The sequence below is a fragment of the Stegostoma tigrinum genome, chromosome 8, assembly GCF_030684315.1.
Source record: "Stegostoma tigrinum isolate sSteTig4 chromosome 8, sSteTig4.hap1, whole genome shotgun sequence".
NCBI lineage: Eukaryota > Metazoa > Chordata > Chondrichthyes > Orectolobiformes > Stegostomatidae > Stegostoma > Stegostoma tigrinum.
In genome coordinates this window covers 60,552,066-60,573,921 of record NC_081361.1, presented here as the reverse complement: position 1 = coordinate 60,573,921, position 21,856 = coordinate 60,552,066, and positions in this window count along the sequence as shown.

Sequence of the window (21,856 nt, the reverse complement as noted above, 5' to 3'; positions counted from 1 at the left end):
GCCAGGTATCCACCCTCCATGGTCCCTTCATATTCAAAATGGTACCTTAGCTTTCCAAAAGAATACCCCACCTCAACAAAGGAGTGTGCAAAATTTAGACCTGCTCCAACTCGCAATAAACCACACATGTTGTGTTTGCTGCTCCTAGCTAATGAAAATCAGGCATGACTGGAAGAAGACAGATATTTCTGCGAACCGTGAATGTGTAATTTGTAACTCCGCCAGCATGCTGGCCATCCAGGCTGTGAGAATCTGGAGGGGCATGATTGGATATGGGACTGCTGGATTTTAGTCTCTGTTGCCATTTTCTCCACAAGACGCCTGAATGTTTGATTCCTCTAGAGAAATGTCCATGAGTTTCCTAACAAGATAGTTCTTGATGAGAATGGAAGATTTCCATTAAAACTTCTCACTTCTTTTGTGTATTGTTATTGCAAGGCTTGTGTCTATTGCAAGTGTAAACAATGCACATTCACCTCCTGAACAAAGTGAAAACAGTCATTAAGGATGCCAACTGCATGATCCTGACTGACTCCTGGAAACAAAGGAGGGGAACGTCTCTTTCACTCATTTTGCACTTGAATTTCTTCCTTGGTAATACAATTCAAACCTGCAGTTTTCAATTAGATATCAAAGAGGTTGACAATTCCAGCTGCAGGCTGGCCTTCTCATCAAAGTACCCATAGCAAAAAGAATACTGCAAGCTTTTCTTTCCCTCTCTCAATCTAAAAAAGTAGTGCTGGTGAAAAAGCAGCCTGGAGAAGCCACTGCTCACTAAGAATTCAAGGATGTTGGTAAGCCTTGCTATGCTCAAGGAAATAGAACAACAGTTACACATCCCTGAACACTCTGGGCAACTTAACTTGGCTAATCCACCTCACCAGACTGTGGGAGGAAACCCACACAGACACGGGGAGAATGTGCAAACTCCACACAGACAGTTGCCTGAGGGTAGAATTGAATCCAGGTCCCTGGTGCTGTGAGGCTGCAGTGCTAACCACTGAGCAACTGTACTGCCCCTTTTCTGATTCTTTTTTGGAAATAATTGTACAATTATACATAGTTAAGTTGAGGTCTCACTCTCACAACTGAATGGCACTTAAAAGCTTTAAACAGTAATTGCCTTTACTTCCCTGTTGTACTTTACAACTGTGCTTCCCATCCTTCTTTTTAAGATTCTGATCTATGTTGCATGAATGTTAGATGAGATACTTTCCCATTTTTTTCGGGTTTAGTGAATTTAAGAAAAGCTCACTCCCTCACACTCAAGAAAGCTGGTTCTTCATTTTTGTTGTCGTTGATTAAATTTAATTAAAATGTGAGAGTTACATGAAGGGAAAATAAAATTGTTACAACCTACCAAGAGGGGTTTAAAAAAACCAAAAATTGTCTCTCCCGTTCATAACACCTGTTAGCAACTATTTACAGGTTACATTGATATGATAGATACTTTCACAGAGAGTTTGAGCAGGACCAGTTATCAGATCTCACTCCTTCAAAATATTCTGCCCACAAGAGATAATGGGAACTGCAGATGCTGGAGAATTCCAAGATAATAAAATGTGAGTCTGGATGAACACAGCAGGCCAAGCAGCATCTCAGGAGCACAAAAGCTGACGTTTCGGGCCTAGACCCTTCATCAGAGAGGGGGATGGGGAGAGAGAACTGGAATAAATAGGGAGAGAGGGGGAGGCGGACCGAAGATGGAGAGTAAAGAAGATAGGTGGAGAGAGTATAGGTGGGGAGGTAGGGAGGGGATAGGTCAGTCCAGGGAAGACGGACAGGTCAAGGAGGTGGGATGAGGTTAGTAGGTAGATGGGGGTGCGGCTTGGGGTGGGAGGAAGGGATGGGTGAGAGGAAGAACCGGTTAGGGAGGCAGAGACAGGTTGGACTGGTTTTGGGATGCAGTGGGTGGGGGGGAAGAGCTGGGCTGGTTGTGTGGTGCAGTGGGGGGAGGGGACGAACTGGGCTGGTTTAGGGATGCAGTTGGGGAAGGGGAGATTTTGAAACTGGTGAAGTCCACATTGATACCATTAGGCTGCAGGGTTCCCAGGCGGAATATGAGTTGCTGTTCCTGCAACCTTTGGGTGGCATCATTGTGGCACTGCAGGAGGCCCATGATGGACATGTCATCGAAAGAATGGGAGGGGGAGTGGAAATGGTTTGTGACTGGGAGATGCAGTTGTTTGTTGCGAACTGAGCGGAGGTGTTCTGCAAAGCAGTCTCCAAGCTTCCGCTTGGTTTCCCCAATGTAGAGGAAGCCACACCGTGTACAGTGGATGCAGTATACCACAGTGGCAGATGTGCAGGTGAACCTCTGCTTAATGTAGAATGTCATCTTGGGGCCTGGGATAGGGGTGAGGGAGGAGGTGTGGGGGCAAGTGTAGCATTTCCTGCAGTTGCAGGGGAAGGTGCCGGGTGTGGTGGGGTTGGAGGGCAGTGTGGAGCGAACAACGGAGTCACGGAGAGAGTGGTCTCTCCGGAAAGCTGACAGGGGTGGGGATGGAAAAATGTCTTGGGTGGTGGGGTCGGATTGTAAATGGCGGAAGTGTCGGAGGATGATGCGTTGTATCCGGAGGTTGGTGGGGTGGTATGTGAGAACGAGGGGGATCCTCTTTGGGCGGTTGTGGCGGGGGCAGGGTGTGAGGGATGTGTTGCGGGAAATGCGGGAGACGCGGTCAAGGGCGTTCTCGATCACTGGGGGGGGGAAAGCTGCGGTCCTTGAAGAACGTGGACATCTAGGATGTGCGGGAGTGGAATGTCTTATCGTGGGAGCTGATACGGCAGAGGCGGAGGAATTGGGAATAGGGGATGGAATTTTTGCAGGAGGGTGGGTAGGAGGAGGTGTATTCCCCAGTTTCAAAATCTCCCCTTCCCCAACTGCATCCCTAAACCAGCCCAGTTCGTCCCCTCCCCCCACTGCACCACACAACCAGCCCAGCTCTTCCCCCCCACCCACTGCATCCCAAAACCAGTCCAACCTGTCTCTGCCTCCCTAACCGGTTCTTCCTCTCACCCATCCCTTCCTCCCACCCCAAGCCGCACCCCCATCTACCTACTAACCTCATCCCACCTCCTTAGCCTGTCTGTCTTCCCTGGACTGACCTATCCCCTCCCTACCTCCCCACCTATACTCTCCTCTCCACCTATCTTCTTTACTCTCCATCTTCGGTCCGCCTCCCCCTCTCTCCCTATTTATTCCAGTTCCCTCTCCCCATCCCCCTCTCTGATGAAGGGTCTAGGCCTGAAACGTCAGCTTTTGTGCTCCTGAGATGCTTCTTGGCCTGGTGTGTTCATCCAGCCTCACATTCTGCCCACAAGCCCATTTAACATCATCCTAGTGGGCGGTGCTTATACCACTCATCAGTATTAACCCTTTCAGACCCTTTCATACCCATTTACAACTGAAACAAATGTGTGAAATGTAGATGGCAAATCATTCTGCATCATGAAATCTGAGACTGAGTTCCAGACATCCACCTGACAAATCTTCCATCCATCCATCTTGGATTAAACTGATAAATTATTTGCATTAACAAAATCTTTGAGTAAGTGGTCATATCAGGCTGTTTCTTATTTCTCAAAGACAGGTGGATTGGGGTCATGTCAGAGGTTAAGATGCAAAAATCTGGAACGACATTTGAACTCAACTTGAACCTATCCACTCCTGGTTTTAATGGACATGGAATAAGGAGAAGGCTATTGTACACACACAGAAAAGCAGGTTGGTCATTTAAATGTTGTAATGAGGCTGTAGGACCTAATTTTAATAACCATCTGATTTTAACCATAGCAGCATTGTTTCTTCAGAAACATGACAGCTGAAGTGAGGCAAGAATTTATAAGGTCAGCACTTTTAGAGCACAACCAGACGTGCTCATTCCAGGTGTTTCAAGCTACCCAGAATACAGAGTACAAAAAAAAACGAAGTTGCTGGGAAAGCTCAGCAGGTCTGGCAGCATCTGAGAAGAAAAAAATCAAAGTTAACGTTTTGGGTCCGGTGACCCTTCCTCAGAACTCGGAACAGGGTACAACCAGGCTTCCTGCGAGGAGGAACTTCACTCCACTTAATGGAGCTGAACTCTACAGGATATTTGAGAGAGCTGTATTTCCTTCCACTGGAGTCCCCATGTCATCCCCAACCTGCCCAATACCCATCTCCAGGTTGTGGTCTCAGTGGAATGGGTGAAAATGTGTGGCCAGATCTCATAATCTAAATTTGCTGATCGGATATCTTGCTCATTTTTACCTGAGGGAGCGAATGTAAGTTTCTTCTTCTACGTGTACTCACAAAGCAACATATTGGTGGTTGGAGCTGCTTAATGTGGAAAGTCTTACAAAACAAATCTCTCTTTTTATATCCGTTATAGCTTATTCCTAAAAACAAACAAAAAGAGATCACAAATTCTGGCAGTGTGGTAACTCCAGCGTGTTAGCCATATGCATCATATTTTGATTGGAAATTGGAGGAAACTTCAAAGCTGTGTTTGAGATAACCACAGCAATGAGTGCTTTGATTTAATGCTTACTGAATTTGTTTAAGCAAAGTCCTTCAATTGACTCAATTCATTATTTGCTTTAATAAATGTTTTATCTCCTTCCCACTCCCTCCGACAGGAGAAATTCTATAAAGATAGTTAATATAAAAAAAAACTAAGTCAAATGTTGAATTATTTTTGACAAATATTAGATCGGGACAATTTGGACAACAATGCTACCTTTTCAACCATCAGCCCCTGCTGTCCCCACACATACCACCCTCCTCCCCACACTCCTACTGACCCCAGCAGCATGAGTCTGGGAGCTCTCAGGCTTGATACGATTTTCATTTTCCCTCTGCAAAAACAGTCAGCTTCTCACTTGAAATGGTCGATGGGATAGAGCAAAAAACCTGGCAATTGGCACTGAAGAAATGGCCAACAGCACGCAAAGAAGTCAGGAAGCAAATTTCAAGACGTAAACTGATGAGGCCTGTGGTGGAAAATTTCTAAACTTGTGGAACCTAGCTGATTTGATTGCCCATCCTGTTTTGACCAGGCAAGTTAACCGCTTCTTAGGTAGTTTCTCCAAACCTTTTGCCTTATAAATACTTCCAGATTTTAAAACAAAATTGTTGAATCGCAACTGTTGAAGGACTGTACCTCAGGAGTTTTATTTTAAAATTATGCTTTCATGTACTTCCTGCACCTAGAATAAATGGCCTGAAAATTCCTGGCTCTCTTCCTTGGCAGTGAGCACCTGGCAGGGCAGGAGTTAGTCCTGTCAAAACTACTGGCAACAGCAAAAACGAATTCTCACATCAGCAAGGGGCCAGGTACACCAAAAATCTCAAATCACATGTCGTCAAGTCCCTCCCACGTTTCAGGACAGTGCTGGAAGCAAAAGCCTTGTCAGACATGGAATAGTGTTCTAAACTGAACACATGAAAACTTTTTTCTGATGAAGGGTCTAGGCTCAAAACATCAGCTTTTGTGCTCCTGAGATGCTGCTTGGCCTGCTGTGTTCATCCAGCTCCACACTTTGTCATCTTGGATCCTCCAGCATCTGCAGTTCCCATTATCTCTGACCTGAAAGCTTTCCCCTGCCACATGAGAGATCAGCCAAATCATTGCAGAAACAATAAGTGACAGACTACAAGCTTCACAGGAAGAGATAACAAGGTGTAGAGCTGGATGAACACAGCAGGCCAAGCAGCATCAGAGGTGAAGGAAAGCTGACGTTTCAGGCCGACACCCGTCTTCAGAAATGGGGAAGGGGAAGGGGTTTCTGAAATAAATAGGGAGATGGGGGAGGCAGATAGAAGATGGATAGAGGAGAAGATAGATGGAGAGGAGACAGATCGGTCAAAGAGGCGGGGATGGAGACAGTTAAGGTGAGCGTAGATGGGGAGGTAGGGATAGGTCAATCCAGGGAGGACGGACAGGTCAAGGGGGGGCAGGATGAGGTTAGTAGGTTGGAAATGGGGGTGGGGCTTGAGGTGGGAGGAGGGGATAGGTGGGAGGAAGGACAGGTTTGGGAGGCTGGGGCAAGCTGGTCTGGTTTTGGGATGCGGTAGGGGGAGGGGAGATTTTGAAGCTGGTGAAATCCACATTGATACTATTGGGCTGCAGGGTTCCCAAGCGGAATATGAGTTGCTGTTCCTGCAACCTTCGGGTGGCATTGTTGTGGCACCGCAGAAGGCCCAGGATGGACATGTCATCTGCAGAATGGGAGGGGGAGTTGAAATGGTTTGTCAGTGGAAGGTGCAGTTGTTTAGTGTGAGCCGAGCATAGGTGTTCTGCAAAGCAGCCCCCAAGCCTCCGCCTGGTTTTCCCGATGTAGAGGAGGCCACAAGGGGAACAGCGGATACAGTATACCACATCAGCAGATGTGCAGGTGAACATCTGCTTGATGTGGAAAGTCTTCTTGGGATCTGGGCTGAGGCATTCTACTCCCACACATTTCAGATGTCCTGGTTTTTCAAGGACTGAAACATCCCCCCGTCAGTGGTCGAGAACGCCCTTGACCATGTCTCCCGCATTTCCCGCAACTCATATCTCACACCACCTCCCCGCAATAACAACCAAAACTGAATTCCCCTCATCCTCATGTACCACCCCATCAACCTCCGGGTCCAACACTTCACTCCTTGACACTTCTGCCCTCTGCAATCCGACCCCACCACCAATGACATAGCAGAGAGTGCTGCACCTGCTCCTACATCTCCCCTCTCACCCCCATCCCAGCACCTTCCAGCTGCAATTTTTCTTTGTTATTGTTTAGGTTGTTTTGGAGGAGATTAGATGTACCACATTTTTAAGTAAGGTTGCTGGAGTCTAAGGTCTTTACAAGGTAACTATTTGACATGTTATTGTTAGATTCTCTTAGATTTAGGTTGAGGACACATTGATTCTGCTGCCTTCATCGACTATTATCGTGTGATTTCTTACGTTAACACGGACATAGCTTCCTGTTTATATATTCAAGTTGTTAACCTTGTCTACATCCCACCTTCTGTAATCATCTTTGTTTAATATTTATATCATCCTAGATATCTACAAAAGTTTCATTTTACAAGGATAACTGTGATTCATTCACATGTGGTCTCATTCATAGCTCCCTCAGATGTGGTGAAGGATTTGTTTTCACCAAATCTTCATTTAATCTGTAAAACATTGATCAAGTCATCAAGAAATGTCAGCTCTTTGGCCCTGTATTCTTTCTGGACATTTAGATAGCTGGACTAATCCAACAGTGATTTATTCATCATTTTTGCAAATTCAAAAAATGAGAAAAGATTAATTTATTGTGCATCAGATCATTAATAAAGTCAGAATAAAGGTCTGCTGTGATTGAAAAAGAAGCATAAGCAGATAAATGGGCATGAGAAACACCTGTTTAGAAAAAGTGGCCTAGGCATACAATTTACAATGGAAATACGTAATAAGCATTAGTATCATGGTTGAATACTAAATAAATTGCAATAATATCATTGACGATGTAGGATTCTGATTAAGACTATGTTAAGATAATGTTCTGGGGAAGTATTAAACTACTGAAAATAAATTGTCAAGAATACTAATCACACAAGGTTCCTTGCTGCTAGCAAGTTATATATGCTCACCTTGGCCAGACAATACCATGACTGGTGAAGTGGGGGTGACCGATTGACCCAATAGGCTTCATTGTCCTGCATTGCACTACCCTCCTATTACCATAATTCACTCAGAATCTGCATAAGCTTTTATCTCTTTTTCAAGACCAATTCTCTCTCTTCTCTTATTCACACACTGGCACTAGCCAGTGGAGTTCCACAAAGAGGCCAGAGCTGGAGACCCTTAGTACCACACCCACCTCTAAGGAGGAAAATACTCAATCTTCAGAGGACGTACCACAAAGCTTTCACCTGCAGCCTCCAACAGTTTAAGAGACTTTCATTCCTGGGGAAAATGTTTCTAGATTAGACTCAGGAGGACAGTCAAGTGAGCATATCACTGACATTTCCCAAAAGTCACTAAAAGAAATGTTGCTGATTCCTGACAATACAATGACTGTCAGAATCCAGTGAATACCATCATTGTATCCCTCACTACCAACATCCTAGGAACTACCATTGACCAGAAACTGAACGGGGCTCACCACATATATACAGCAGCTACAAGAGCAGGTCAGAGACTAGAAACGCTGCAGTGAGTGGCTCATCACCTGATTGATTGATTTACTTATTGTCATGAAAAGCTTTGTTTGTGAATGGTATTAGTAGATCATAGTAAGCAAAGTATGTACAGATCAAAAAGACTGAGACAGAGGCATACAGGTTACATTGCACAGGGTGTGCGCTAGGCGAGATCAATGTTAGCAAGATGAGCATTATTTGAAGCTAGACAGTCCATTTATCACTACCCAAAGCTAATGCATCTTTCACAAGACACAAATCAGGAGTGTAATGAGAGTACCCCCCTTAATCTTGCCTGGATGAGTAGAACTCCAACAACACTCAATAACCCTGACTCTATCTAGTACAAAGCAACCCTTTTGATTGGTGCTACATCCACAAACTATCATTCACACCATGACAGACCCTCGGTAGCAACAGTGTGTACTGCCTACAAGATGCGCTACTGAAATTCACCAAAGATCCTTATATAACACCTTCTGAAACCACAAAACCCTATCATCGAGACAGTCAAGGATAGCAGATACATGGAACACCACCATCTGCAAATTTCCCTTCAGGCCACTCACCCTCCTGCCTTGGAAGTATGTCACTGTTCCTTCAGTGTCGCTGGGTCAGAATCCTGGAATTCTCTCTCTAACAGCATTGTGGATCAATCTACAGCACATGGAAGCAATAGTTCAAGAAGGCAGCCCATCACCACCTTTTCAAGAGCAACAAAGGACAGATAATAAATACTGACCCAGCCAGTGATGCCCATGTCCCATGAGTGAAAAAAAAAACCTGCTCATCTGTAGCCAGAGGGAAATCTTATGTTCACGGTTGATAATGAGTTTGTTAACACGCACAGTCACTGAGACAGCGGGAAGAATTTTCAGAAGGACTCAATTTGTTAGGTTGAAGGATGAAAAGTCCACCAATGTTATTAATGCCATCTTGGCTTTGACATGCATGCATCTGACTGTTAAGACACAATGAAGGTCTGGATTCAGCACTCTTTGTGTCTTCCAGATAGGTGCATGGACCTCTACTCCATTATTCCAGCTATAGGTGCTCAGTGTCAGTGACAAGAAAACTGAGGGACTGAGGGTTCTAAATCACCAGAAGACAGGGTAGTGCCAGGAGGGACACGTAAAAGATCTAGGCATACGTCACCCAGTAGCATCTTTTCAAGACATTTCAGAGGTTCTTGGCCCATCATCTCCCCTCTTTCTGTGATCCAAAAGCCTGCAGCAATATGACAAATCTGTATCGAAACAGGACACTCTCAGCAGGCCTGGGCCCTATAGGCGCATAACCACCAGGTTTGACTGCAGGAGTCTTTGAAATTGACAGGGCAGCCCACTGAGCTGGCTGCCTCCACTCTAGCTGTGAAAACTGCAACTATGCTCTGTCATTGTGGGAAGAACAGGTAGAGAAAATATACTGAGGGCACACAGATGACACATTGGTCACAGCCAAAGACAAGGTAAGGTTCCCAAAATTATTACAGTTCCAGAGGTGACAAACAAATTGTCAAACACCTGGATGAGTGAGATGAACAGCCCCCTTCTCTATCTATTTGTCCTTCAGTTATTCACAGTAAGACTATTTTTAAAAAGATCCCTTTCCTTGCGGTAGCCTTTATCACAGACCAAATGAATTTGTAAAACCGTCAAAAACAGAAATTGTTGGAGAATCCCAACAGGTCTGGCAGCATCTGTGGAGAGAAAACAGAGTTAATGTTTCGGATCCAGTGAAGGGTCACTGAATTTGTAAGGTTAATTCTGTTTTGGCTCCACAGATGGTGCCAGACCTGCTGAGCTTCTCTGGTCATTGCTGTTTTTCTTTGAGATCTCCAGTACCTGCAGTTCTTTGTTCTATATTATCCAAATGAATTTATGGTTAAAAGGAATCAATTTTACCAGGCTTTCTTGAATTAATGAAAATGTGAGCTTATTAATTACTAAATATGCGAAAAATAAGAGTGCAACAAACATTCATGTGGATTAGAAATAAGATGTGAGCTAACAATAGATATATGGAGCAGTCTCTGAGATTCATGAAGAATAAATAACAGGACACACAACTATTATGATGGCTAATACAAATGTTGGCAGTGAGCAGTTGATTTTAAGTTTCTTGGCTTTGCAGGTCAACTGAAAGGTTTTTATCCTGTTTCATTCTGAATGCTGTTCAGTTGCTTTTTGCAGAGAGAGAGATTTATTTTCCTTTTGACCTGGAATGAACTGGATTATTCTCAGTAGTCACCCATAGAACACATACCTTTACCCATAGCACAAAAGGATCAGGGTTGAAGCTAACATTTTACGTTTACCTTTTTGTACAAAGTGGAAAATAAAAAGATATTTTTTGACTTATGTCGTTGTACGGAATACAAACCACAGAGGTTTTTCTTGTTGCGAGGAAATAATTGGATTGCTTAGGCCAGTTGGCTTAACATCTGTTGTTTGAAAAAAATTTAGAGTCTATTTTCAAAGATCCAACGGCATAGAACTTAGAAATAGACAGTATGATCATTCAGAAGCAGCATGGCCTCCCAGAAAGAAAATCATGTTTGACAAATTTATTACAGTTCTTTGAGCAGGTGACAAACAGAATAGATAAAAGGTATGAATTTGATGTAATATATTTTTATTTTTAGAAGACATTTGATAACGTACTGCATATTAGGCTACTCAATAAGATAGAAGTATATAGTTTTAGGCATGGAAAATGGATTGGCTAACTAATAAAGACAATGAGTTTGGATAATTTTTAGGATGGCAACCTGTATCTTATGGTGAGCCAGAGGATACGGTTCTGGGACAACAATTATTTACCATTTACATTAAAGACCCGAATGAAGAATGTATAAGAGCCAAGTTTGCAGTTCCTGCAATAGTAAGTGGGAACACAAGTGCTAAGGATGACACAAAGAGACTTCAAAGGGATATAAATGGTTGGGCAAAAACTTGGCACTTGGATTAATGCCATAAAATGTGAGGTTATGCACATTGGTAGGAAGAATAGAAGAGCTAGATACAAATTAAATTGGAAAAAGACTTCAGCACAGAAAGATTTGTGAGTCCTTGAACCTAAGTCACAAAAATGCTAGCATCAAGTTCAGTGGGTAATAGGGAAGGCAATGGGGAGGTGATGGCCTAGTGGTATTATGCCTCAACTGTTAATCTAGAAACCCACTTAACGCTCTGGAGAGACAGGTTCAAATCCCATCACGGCAGATGGTAGAATTTGAATTCAGTTAAGAATCTAGTGATGACCATGAGTTGATTGTTGGGGGGGAAAAAACTTTTGGTTCACTAATGCCCTTTAGGGAAGGAAACTGCTATTCTTACCTGGTCTGGCCTACATGTGACTCCAGACCTGCAGCAACGTGGCTGACTCTGAACAGCCCTCTGGGCAATTAGGGATGGGCGATAAATGTTGCCTGGTCAGTGACACCCACAGCCTGTTAATGAATAAAGGGAAACAAAAACTATGTTAACCTTTATTTCAAAGGGAACAGAGCATAGAAGCAGAGAGGCCTTAATAAAAGTACACAAAGCACTAATCAGACTATAACTGGAATATTGCAAACAACTTTGGTTCTTCTATCTAAGGAAAGATAAGGTGTCAGGAGAAGGTTCACTGGGCTGCTCCTCAACATGGAGGAATTGTCTCAAGAGGAGAAATTGAGTAGGTTGAGTCAATTGTTATCATTGGAATTTAGAAGAATGGGTGGTGACTTTATTGAAACATACAAGATTCTTACTGGACTTTAGGAGGTAGATGCTGAGAGACTGTTTTCCCTTGTATGTGAGGCTAGGACCATACCATAATCTCAGAGTAAGGTTCATCCATTTAAGACAGAAGTGAGGAGGAATTTCTTCTCTCTGAGGGTGATAATTCTGGGGAATGCTTTACCACGGAAGGCTGTCAAGGTTGGGTCATTAAAGTATTCAAGACTGACATTGACAAATTTTTAACTAGGAAGGGAATCAAGGTTGTGGGGAAAAGGCAGGAAAATTGAGTTGAGGGTTATCAAATCTCATTGAATTACAAGAGAATGGAATGGATTAAATGGACTACTTCTGCATGTCTAAGGCATGCATTTCACTTTAAAGTTTCATTCTTTGAAGCTTCCTAACTCTCTACAAGGTATGCCATTCCAGGGGTTCACAAAGGCAATCACTTGGCTTGTGAATTCTACACTTAAAGGTTACATTATCAGTCAAACTTAATTTCCAGTGTTTGTCTGAAAATCACACCTTGTTCAAATTTCAAGATTTTGGGTTCTGATCTGTCATCATCAGACGTCATTGTAAATAAGCTTTCACTTTGGAAATATATATTCACTTGCAAGGTTAAAAAGCCTGGTTTAGTGTAATTTTTGATGCCGTTTTTGGCTAAGCCAACCCCATCTAGGAAATGATTCACCTGCTCAGGTATCCCATTGATGAAAGATGTTATAATGACCAAGCATGGCTCAGTTCTCACAAGCAGCTAATTGCTTTACTGAGAGGACACAAATCTTAATTTATTCCTAGGAAGTTAAGCTAGGCAGGTAGATGAAATGCCATTTTGGAGACAGTGCAGTTAGCATATCATAATTATGAAAAGAAGCAAAGGACAGGATAATCTGATAAAACTGGACCAGATACAGGAACTTAAAGGAAATTCAGTGGTAAATCATTGGGAGGCATCTAACGGCGAGCTTGTACAAGCTCAGTGTAGACATATCACCACAAAGATAGGGGATGGTACTGTCAAATCTGGAGACTCCTGTCTATCCAGAAACATGCAGATTATGACATGGCAGAAAAATTGAACTTATGACAACCTCAAAAAGTTAATGCTTTTGGAAGCTTAAGGGTGTATAAAAGGTACAAGAATGAAGTGAAATGAAAAATAGTAAAGCAAGGAAAGGATATGATAAAAATTGGCTGGGAAAATTAAGCAAACTCCCAAGATGTTCTATTAAAATTTTAAGAGCAAAAGAGTTACTAAGGAAAGGATCTATACGAAAGGTATGTGGTAACATATGCGCAAATGCAAAAGACGTAGACAGGATAATCAAAAAGCATTTTATCTGTCTTCACAAAGAAGATGGATTTTGCCGACATTCTAGTTAAATAGGAGGATTGTGAAATAATAAGTAAAACACAAATAATGAAAAGGGACTCACCTCCTTGAAGACACATAAATCACCAGGCTGGATGAATTGTATCCTATGGTTTTTGAGAAAGCCAGTGGAAAAAATAATGAATTCTCTGAGAATCATTTTCTAATCCTCACTGGATAGGGTTGAGTGTGCCATAAGATTAGTAGTCTGTACAAGTTGTAACATTACTTAAAATGTGTGTGAGTGACAGGCCAAATATAAGTGGCATTGATGGTGGGCTGATTACTTGAATCATTATTAAGAGACAGGATTAACAGTTACTTGGAAATGCACAGATTTACCAGGAAGAGTCGGTATGGTTTTGTAAAGGGATGGTCATGTCTTACAAAATTAATTAAATATATTGAGGAAGTAATAAGGAGGATTGATGAGGGTAATGTTCTGGATGTTGCCCACGTGGATGTTAATAAAGCATTTGACAAGATTCCACAGCAGACTGCTAAGAAAACTTAATACCAGAGGATACACGGGAATGTGATGAGTTGGATCTAAACTTGGCTCACTGTCATGAAACAAAATGTAATGGTTGACAGATGTGTTTGTGAATGGAAAGCAGTTTCTAGTGGTGTTCCACAAGGCTTAGTTTAGGGTTTGCTTGCTGTTTATGATATATAATGATTTACACTTAAATATGGAAGCTATTACTAGGAAATTTGTAGAGACCTAACAATTGGCTGTGGAGTTGACAATGAGGAAGAAGGCTGGTAACTGCTGGATGGTATGCTTGAATGATTGAAAAAGTGGCAAATGAAATTCAATCCAGAGAAAAGAAGTGTGAGGTTAGGGGGGCCGATAAAAGCAAGGAATACACAATAAAAAGGAGAACATTGAGAGAGGTGAAGGGAGTGAGAGACCTTGGAGTGCATGTCCACAAGTTCCTGAAGGTAGCAGGGCAGGTGGATAAAGTATTAATGAAGGCACATGAGATAATTACCTTCACAGGAGTTTGGCATAGGTGTGGTCACCAAATTACAGAAGAGCATAATTGCACTAGAGAATATGAAAGAACTCAACAAGAATGTTGCCAGTGTTTGAAAATTGCAGCCATGTGGAAAACTGGATAAGGTAATGTTGTTTTCCTTAGAACAGAGGAAGCTGAAGGGTGACTTAATTAAGATAGTCAAAATAATGAGTGGCTTAGATTGACTACACAGGGAAGACCTGTTTTCCCTAGTGGAGAGGTTGATTTCAAGGGACACAGATTTAAGGTCATTGTTAGAAGAATTAGAGAGATCAAAAGGAAAAACATTTTCACCAAGATGGTAGTGCTTATCTGGAATTTACTGGTGGTTTTGTGCTTAAGGTGGGAAGCCTGAACTTTTTTAAAAGGAGCTTGGATCTGCACCTGAAATGTTGTAAGATACCAGATTTTGGCATAAGAGTGGGCCGTTAGTTTATTGACCTAGTACAGAAACAGCAGGCTGTATAATCTCCAATTCCCCATTCACTGCCACCATTCCCTCAATTATACAGCTCAACGAAATCATCCCCAGACTTGATTTGTCCACTTTCCCAGAAGTTCTCAGGCTGTCCCTTGATAAGCTCCTGAACAATTTCAATCAAAAAACCCCCCAGGACTGATTGTGACCAATGGTCCCACCTAAAGCTATGTGGCCACTGCTTGGAGGTTCCACAAGGCAGAAAAGTAACTTTAAATGAATGTTGATCATGACTCTTCCAGACTAACTTGTCAGTATAGCCCTGACTAAATATGGCCCAGACCCCAGCTTAATTTCTCCACAGCACCCTAACTGACCTACTTGTAATCCCAAGACAAGTTGTATTTGACCTTTCAGGAGATACCATGGTTGAGTCCTCAGACTGCAAGGACTCAGACCCCTGGACTCTGGTAGAACTAAGTACCTAATTTACTGTGGTCAACCTCTGGCCTAGAATCATAGCTATGACATCAGCCCCTGGCTGACCAAAATCCCCCTTCCCCCTGCAGCTCTCCCTTGACTTTCATACGTAACCATTTTCTTGAAGCATGTGAAGTGTGTTTACTGTGTAAACTGCTGGAACAAGTTGGAGATGTGACAATAATGAAGCTTGGTGCGACTCAATGACATGTTGACCCACCTTAACTATATGGTGTTCCCCATGAAGACTTACCTCTCCCTCTGTGCAAAAAAAACAAGTCGAACAGCAGAAGCTGACAGCATGGAACTAAGCACTGATGAATGAAGGCCTTGTCTGCTAGGAAAGCAGTGTGAGCCACACAGAGGCTGACAGCTCATACATCACTGCTTAGCTCAGTGACAAGAAGAAAGCAGTGTGAAGATGACAGAAATTGGCAGTTTCCAATTAAGTGCAAGGTGAGTGAGTGCTAAGGAAGTGAGCCAAGTACCATAACATGCATCTTGTATAGATGCATGAAATATATTTGTGTGCCGAATTTCAAAGCATCCTGGTGCAAGCTCGCAAGTTAAAGGCATCACCAGACTCCAACATAAAGTGTCGAAGGGCTGAGGTAATGTGAGAGTCGATTTGAGAGCAGGCATAATGACGTGGTGAGACTGGTGGCTTTGCCAGCTGGCATGGACAATGGGGCAAGAATGATACTGTCTGCGGAGCTCAAAGGAACTTTGCTGTGCATAAATAGTTGGAAGGTGGCAGGGGTTAGCATTCTGCAAGATGCAGCTACCAGGTACCCACGCTGATTTACATCAGGGATTTGTACTGTGCACTTCTTTGGATGCAGAGAATTAGAAGTAGCGTAAAAATACAGTGAGTTGGATCTTTAATGATATTCAAATGCATGGAAATAAGGGAGTTACCGCACAATGATTGCAGTTTGAAGTTGGCATTTAAGGCTTGAGGGCAAAATTGAAAAACATCTTCTTGGCTTTGAGATTCTGTCTTTTTCATTTTGCCTATAATTTCCCACATTTTTCATGTCACGCCAAAGAAGGGAAAATCCCACCTTTTGTTTATTGATGCCAGATCATCATCATAGAGCCCCACAGTGTGGAAATAGGCCATTCAGCCCAACTGTTTGTACATAGCAATATCATACTGACACTCCAAAGAGCATCTCCCCAGACCCATCCCGCTAAACCCGTATTCCCCATGGCTAATGCACCTAATCTACACATCCCTGAACAAGATGGATAATTTAGGATGGTCAATTCATCTAACCTAGGACTGTGGGAGGAAACCAGAGCACAAGGTGAAAGCTCAAGCAGATACGGGGAGACAAACAGGCATTTGACCAAGACTGGAATCAAACCCGAGTCCCTAGCACTGTGAGGCAGCAGTGCTAAGCATGGAGCCACTGGGCTGTGGTAAAATTTTGCCCATTTAGCTGATCATTCCCTGAAATCCACGATATTTCTGGATAGTGGGAATTCCTCGATAGTCATTGTTGGTTTGTGTTCCCAGTGATGCGTTTTGCTTGAACCAAATTCCCCAAGAACTGGACAGTATGCTGTGAGAACTCTCGTTTTCTGTTAAAAGTTAGGCCTGCCTCTCACAAGGTTTTCAGTGCTGCTCTTAGCCTTCAGTCATGTTCAGTTCTGATTGAACCACGAATTAGAGAGTCATCTCGCACAGCAAATAACATCTTCATGTCCTTCTAAGATTTTTGTCATGTTACAATGAGGGTGGGAGGAATGCACTGCCTTGCTCAAGTCTTGCTACTCCTTTGGTCGCAACATAAAAATAATAGTTTACCCAGGTCCCAAAATATACATCATATGCTTTCTCTATATTAGAATAAAGACATTCATCAATCCGGTTTTTTTAATAAGTGTGTGATTATTTATTTATTATATTAAAATTATTTCCGTGGAGATGCTGAATTGATAGATATGCACAGATTTTAATACGAACATATAAATGTTCACTCCTTTAAATAGCACCAAACACCCACACACACAGACACAGGCAGAGAGGCAAAGACATACAAATACACATATATACATGTGTACACAGACACACACAGACACACACACACATACACACACACAGGGCAAAGAAGAAAAAGTAGGCTTCTCTCTTCAGGAATTTACTTTCAGAGAAACATTTTCACTAATAAGTCACAGGGTGAAATCTTATTCGGACCTGAGTGATGTGTGCTCTGGCAAAATGTGTGAGAATGGCGAGCAAAGACCAGCGAGGCCCATCTCAACATCGGCAGCTTTTCATTCCAGCTTTTATTCTTTTGACAAGTGCGTTAACGAGTTTCTCACTGGGTGTGGCAAGCTGCCAGTTAATGTGGATATTGCACTACAGGGCACAATACACAGGCTCCAGCCGCAAGCACACCTCATCCACAGCATCAGGTATTGGCCAACCCCTCACAATCACTATGACACTTCTTTAATACACTGGCAGCCTACTTAGGAAACACAGATTCCCATTGTAGGGCACACCAACAACTAACATTGGGACACTGCAACAGGGACATTTTGTCTATGCGGGCAGGCACCCCACTAGGCTTCATCTTAGACCTGCTCCCTTAGTCTCTTTGTCTTCACTTACATTGTATTCACTTGCATACTTGTAGCATCCATGCCTTATGTTGTCTTGCTCTCTATGTCTATTGATGTTAGCTCTTCAGCCAAAACCGAAGGCTAACAGTACTAGCTTGTGTTGACAAGCTCTTTAGCATTGACACACAGATAGGCTGCTGGTCAGGAGGGACCTGTGAGGAGAGTGGGTCATCTCAATGTAAGATATATCAAGACATCAACCTAACACCTACAGATTGTGCCAGCTGCCTGCACAGCAAACCTACTGCACATTCATTCAGTCAAATGACCAAGTTTGGAAACTGCTGGTGAATGATCCTTAGCTATCAGTCATGTAGATCACAGTCACTGTCAGTCAGGGGTTCAGTATTGTCAGCCATGAGCAAAACTCAAATTCAGTCCAGGACCTTGGGGAGGCAGAGACCTAGTGGTATTATCACTGGATTGTTAATCCAGAGACCCAGATAATGTTCTGGGGACCTGTGTTCGAATCCTGCCATGGCAGACGGTGGAATTTGAATTCAATTAATATCTGGAATGAAGAGCCTAATGATGACCATGAATTCATTGCTGATTGTCAGCAAAATCCCGTCTGGTTCACTAATGCCCTTTTGGGGAGCAAATTGCCATCCATGTGACTCCAGACCCAAGCAATGTGAACATAGAACATAGAATATAGAACATTACAGCACAGTACAGGCCCTTCGGCCCTCGATGTTGTGCCGACCTGTCATACCGATCTGAAGCCCATCTAACCTACACTATTCCATGTACTTCCATATGTTTGTCCAATGATGACTTAAGTGTACTTAAAGTTGGCGAATCTACTACCATTGCAGGCAAAGTGTTCCATTCCCTTACTACTCGCTGAGTAAAGAAACTACCTCTGACAACTGTCCTATATCTTTCACCCCTCAATTTAAAGCTATGCCCCCTCATGCTCGTTGTCACCATCCCTATCCATCCTGTCTAACCGTCTGATTATTTTATTATTGTGGTTGACTTTTAACTGCCCTCTGGGCAATAATTGCTGCCAAGCCAGTGACTCCCTCATCCTGAGAATGAATAAAGAGAAAAGAACCTTGGCCAATGTCAGTTGTTCATTTGGACAGCTTACAGCCAAGGGATCTGTCCCATTACAGTCTGGGGAGTGGTCAGTGGTCAGTCCTGTGGAGCCAGCAACAGCAGAAGTGAGGGAAACGGTGCCGTGTCAGTTGGAGTGCTGCAATCACGGTGCCAGGTGTCTAGCCAATCATTTCTCGGGTCTGTTTGTCAAAGTCGGTCAGAAGTCTGCAGCACTGAGGTCCACTGGCCAATCATGCAGGAGTCTGGCAGCAGGAGCATCATTACCAAAGGTGCGGGGCATTCGTGGCTGGTGGCAGAAGGCAGAGACAAGTGCAGACAAATAATTTGTATTTTCTCAATAGGAATCGGGCTAGCATCGCACTTAATTAATAGTCATTGCCACTGACTTTGCCTTAGCTTGCAGACTAATGCAAAAATCAGAATACTCCGGTGAGTATCCACATTTTGTCCAATACTTAAAATCTTTGCACACACTAAATAAGTTAGAAGTCTCATAAGTCCAGATTATAGTCCAACAGGTTTATTTGAAATCACAAGCTTCTGTAGTGCTGCTCCTTTGTCAGGTGAAGGAGAAGCAGCGCTTCGAAAACTTGAGATTTCAAATAAACCTGTTGGACTATGACCTGGTGTTTTGTGACTCTTGACTTTGTTTACCCCAGTCCAACACTGGCACCTCCACATCACAACATATTGGTTCACTCTCTCACATTTGTTCTCCCTATTCGTACCAACACAGGAATGTGTCTGGCCTTAGTTTGACACATCCTCACTGAGACAGCTCATTCGGAAACTGTAGCATGAAATTACCTTCTACTGTTTTCTGGTGACATAAAGTTTAATATTTTTGAACGCTGTGCAGCTTTATCTCCCTGGATCCTCTGAAATATTGTATCCTTCTTGAACTTCGTGATGAGTGAGAATTCAAGAAATAAACCTGGAAGTGTCTGCGTGAGTGAAAATACAGGCTGCGGTCTGTGGCTTTTTTTGAGTTTTTTGTCAAATTAAATTTGACTGGTCCCTTTTTAGTCCTGTTTCTGCATTTATGTGTTGGCTTAACATCAGCTGAAGTGTAATCATTAACTCAACGTTCCCCAACATTAACCATATGTTAATTTTGCACCTTTATACTGTCAAGCTCAGTAACCTTTCCTGAGAGTTAACTATTGTTTTTAATGATGTCATCAACACTCACTGTTCAAACAAACACATTCTTCACTTTCATATTTAAGTTACCTTATCCCACCATGCTAATGGGGGCTGGAGCTTCCCTTGTGGGGTAACCACTGTGTTAAAATAACATAGGAAATTTACCTGACTGTTCCTTGTATGTGTACACCAACTCTTTTTGCACTAGTTTTGACAATACTTCCCAATCACATCAAGCTTTATAAGCGAAATATGAAACCGAACAGAGAACAAGTGTCTTGGGTTAATATTTTTCACATTAAATTGAAGACTAGCTATGGTGAGAAAGTACCTGACACTGAAATTGTAACTTGCTAAGAATACAGAGGTGTTTCGGAAACCAAAGACCTCTTTGGAGCAGATGGTTCGAATTATTTGAGATCTTGCACAGGAATTCAGTCTCCCACCTCAACAATTTCTGTATCTACTTACAAATTAAATCATCATTTCTTTTTTGACCTGAGGTCATCCACTAGCTTCACCACCCCTATCCCTTATTCACCAATATGCCAATCATTTTAACTTTAATTTCCCTTGGTGCATGTGTAAATGTGATCTTTGAGACATGAAAACATAGATCCAATTTGCCTCTGTGTGCAAAGACTACATCTTCATGTCAATTACTTAGAGGTGACAAATTAATTTTAAGTAACCATGAATGATATGCAAGCATGCCAAAAGGAAGCTCATAAGCAGAGCTACTGATGTGCATTGTAAACTTTGTCACACGGAACCAGTTTTTTATGCTTACCAATCATTTATGTCTTCTTTGGATTAATTTTTCTATATACAGGAAGAGCAGGTGTGTAGTCTTGTTGCTGCAGACATGCCCTAATTCTGACCAGGTTTTCACACGTGTATTATGTTGTATTTTCCTAGGTGACCCCTGTGGGTACCTTGTGTCATTTGCCATCTCCACGTTACAGGGTAAAGATTATTTGAGATCAATCACTGTCAACAATTGTCCTGTGTCTTTGCTTTGTCTTGGCCCTATCAACTACTAGTTGAGTGTACACTGCCATAGAATATCTACACAACTAGCTTGATTGTTAGTTCACAGGAAGGCGTATTGCATGATGGCAATAAGTAAAAGTACATTTGGTCATGGTCACTAGGAGCTGGTACAGATACATCTGTCCCTCCAAAAGCTGGAGTAGAACTCCTTGTCTCCTGCATCCATCGAATGTGTGGGCTATCAGTAGAATAGGTGGAGCCTAGGTAACCCTCAGTGCCATTGACTTATATAAAAGATAAAAATACTAATTTTGTAGCATTCAGCCAGCCAGGTAGCACCTTGCCGGTTTATTCATTAAATGCAATGATTGGTTGTATATTGTCCTATGACTCGGTGAATTTTAGTTTTAATCATAGATCTGTGAGGAAATAATTGATCTCAACAATGGTGGTTGGAGGATTGCTTTAGTTGATCCAAAATCTTTGTGTTAGGGAATGAGAAACACACAAGAACTGCTCTGGTCCATAAAAAATTGTTGCTGCTAGAACTTTAAGGTAAATAGATATCGGTGAGGATGCAATAGTTCCTTCATTGATTTGCCCAGCATTTGAATACCTGTCATCATTGAAATTAGTATTCCATCTGATTTTGAGTATTTACTGGGCTCAAGTGTTCCATCTGATTTTGAGTATTTTCTGGGGTCAGTTCGGGAAGTGAGGATCTGTTGCACTCGCTGTTAGTCCACCATATTTTCTGTCAATGATTTTGCTTGTTGGAGAATTATTTCTGAGCTAATATTGTACTTCATTTTCAAACATTGAAATAATCAGGCCATTATG